We start from the raw sequence: 3,527 nt of genomic DNA on the forward strand, positions 1-3,527 counted from the left end.
GTTAGGGTTTTTGGTGCTTTTATTTTTCCTCACCTTCTCTATGTGACGTTCTCTCCTTAAATTGTTTATATTATTTTTCTCTCTCCTGCTGTGTATCTATCCCAACATGTTGCATGAATCAAGCACTACTTCTCCTTATTCTCATCTAACATGTGTCACTAGTTAAACAAAAATATACAAGATACATATCCTTGGAAACTTCTCTTTGAAACATGTTTTGAGAACTAACAATAAAAAGTTGGTAAGCCTTTTTTTTTTTTTTTTTTTGGGAGGGAGGGGAATGTGGTCTAGCACATCTGTTGTAAATCTTCATATATCTATTTATTTAGATTATAGACAAATTTTTCCAATGAATCTCATTTCTATTTGTTGGGGATGATATGTTTAACTTAAACAAGTTGACAATCGGATTTGTAAACAACACTAAGCTAAGAACATGGAAGAAGTGGGAATTATAGAAAGGAAAAAAGAACCTACGAGATACTCGAAAAATTTTGCGACAATGTAAAGCTAAAAGTAACATGTGATGTAATGGGGGGTTTTCAATTTCATCTGATCATATATTAACATATGGATTGGGCTTAAACCCTTCCAGCCTTCACAACAACAAAAAGGGGTGGAGAGAAGAAGAGGGGAGCTTATGAAAGAAAGAACTAAATTTTCAAATTGGTGAGAAGTTCAAATGAAATAGAATCAAACAGTGCATGTCTTGGTTGTGAAATTGAGCTGGAAAATGGTGACATGGGAGTTCAATTTATCTAGACTTTGGAAGGGCCTTCAAAGTTCAGAGATGTTAAATTGCAATGGTATGAATTAGTATTGCTGTGAAAAATTGATAAAGTTAAAGGGCTATATTGTGGATCCTTTTGAATGAGAAACAAGTCACAAATTTGCATCAGTCATCGTGATATGAAGTTCTGCTTTTATTGATAAAATAGTACTTAAGAGTTCAGATATATTTTACATTTTTTCTCTTTCTATTTTTTTGGGTCTAAGACTTACAAATATAAATTTGTATTTATGAAGCAAATGGATGACAATATGGTAACAGATAGAGAGAAGAGACAGACAGAGAGAAAGAGAGACCATGGGATGAAGTGCTGTTGGAGGATTTATATTTGGTAAGAGTAGAAGAGGTCATGTGTAGTTGCAGTAAATTAGAGTTTTGAGTAGGGTTACACCATATTTCATTTTTCAAGCCAAGGTTTAGGTAAAACAATGGATTAGTTAATCAATTTATGTAGGTATACTGATAAATGTTTTCTTTAACATGTAATGTAGAAGCTCGTCAAAATGACATCCAACAATGAGAATGATGCAGCATACCAGAAGCGTAAAAAAATCATTATCTTAGTGGCCGTTGCTACTGCTATAGGAGCGGAGCAATATAGGAAGTTGTATCTCAGGAAGGATCCTTACTGCAATGAGGTCCTGCGTGGTAGTGCTGAGACGGAGTGAATAATTGGTGTTTCTAACACAACATGCAGAGATTAGATTTGAAAGAGTGGCGAAACTGTAACCAATCTCCAATGGATAAGAAGGAATTGTTTAATTTATGACATTCCTAGTTACGAAATGTAATTGAATGGTCATTCTCTTTGTTGAAGTCACGTTTCAAGATTTTGAAAAATCAGCTAGAATACCCTTACAATACTCAAACCAGTATAGTGCATGAATGTGTTCTGATACATGACCACATCCTCAATAAACATACTTTTGTAGAGGAAGAGTAGTGGTTTGAAGAGGAGCAAGCCAACGAAGCGAACTCTAGTGATGAAGAAGACCTTGATAACAACACTGATGAGTGTGATGGTGTAGATGAAGTATTGCATGATCCTGTGAATGTTGATTGGAAACAGTTTTGAGAAGCTATAATGGACAAAATGTGGGATGACTAGATTGAAGAAGATTTGGATGATGAACCATATGATTCTGATATATTTTGCTATGCTATGTACTAGACTATTGAGACCTTGGTATGCTTAAAATTGTCGTACGATTATGCTTTATTGAGTCTGGGGTTTGTCTAGTCCTAAATTTATATGATGTATTTGCTTGAATGGGTGTTGCGTTTATTTGGCAGTATTTAAATACATTTTGATGTATCATTATCTTTACTTAGTATTAACTTGTGATGTGTTTATGTTTATGTTATAACGTTTTGTATTAGCAACTACTTAATATGTGTAATTTTGTTATTGTTGATATTTCCTTTCGGTAAAGAAATAGAGGACATGGCTTCGGAAAGCCAATCACAGTCAAAGAGAGGACAAAATTGTTCATGACCAAATGAGTTGTCACAATTTTTTCTTCAATATTTATTGGATTACCATAAAAAATGAAAGACTAGTGACAATGGCATTAGGAAAGACCAATGGCAATCTATTGTCAAATGCATACATGATAGATTTGATATGACCTATGATTGGGAACAAGTCCGCAATCGAATATGGAAGCAAATGTTAAGAGCTTTAAGTGACCTCCAGAAGAATAGTGGCATGGGCTAGAATTCAATAGAGATGTGCTTTGATGCACCTCAGCATGTTTGGAATGAATTTAAGGTACTTTCCTTTTTTTTTTTTTAAATACCTTTTACCTAACCATCCATTTTTAATCATTTTTCTCAGTCAAGTCTATTGATATAATCTTCTTAAAAATTTTTTCAAAAGAAAGAGCAAAGATATTAGAAAGAACATGCAGTTCTTTCAATACACATTCAAGTAGGTATATGGTTGACCAATGAGATAGCTAGGGGCTATGACTCATCACATCCATCAGATGCTACAACTGATTAGCAGAATGATTATAGAGTCAATCTTGATAAACTGGAGAACCTTTCTTTTGCTAGTGATGGAGAACTTCAAACTGAAGAAAATGTATTTTCACCTCATCCAGAACGTTCTACTCCCGTTCGAGGTCGGCCTTAGATTAGGTTGTCCTAGTGACAGTGGCAGTGGTAGAGAGAAGAGAAAGAAGGGAGGGGCCGATAAGATATCAAGCCCTTTGAAGACAATAGCTTCTCACCTTGGTTGTCTAGTCACCACTGAGTTTAGCGATGACCTCACGGATAGACTTTTTTATGCAATCGATGCACTCCCAATTATTGATTTCAACAAGAAATGGTGTGTCAAAAAATTCTTCATAAAAAATCAGGAACTATTCAATCTGTTTTTTGAAAGCGAAGGATGAAGATAAGCCACAGGTGTTGGAGTTGCTTATGGAAGATGACAAGACCAATGATGTTTGATGGGCGTTTTGTGATATAAAATTTGGATGTTTGCCTAATGTTTAACTATGAACTGATGAACTTTGAAAATTGAAATTTTTTTTTTTTTTTATCCAGTAATTGTTGTGATTTGTGATGAAGAATGCATTTTTTTTCCTGAACAGGAAATGGCTACTTGAATGATTTATGTTATAAATTGGATTACTAATTAAATTAGGTATCATTTTAATTACGTATTTATTGATTAAATAATACACAGGTTGACATGATGATTGATAGCAAATTCATATGTATATATCAT

Source organism: Macadamia integrifolia, unplaced genomic scaffold, assembly GCF_013358625.1.
Source record: "Macadamia integrifolia cultivar HAES 741 unplaced genomic scaffold, SCU_Mint_v3 scaffold1749, whole genome shotgun sequence".
NCBI classification, from domain to species: Eukaryota; Viridiplantae; Streptophyta; class Magnoliopsida; order Proteales; family Proteaceae; genus Macadamia; species Macadamia integrifolia.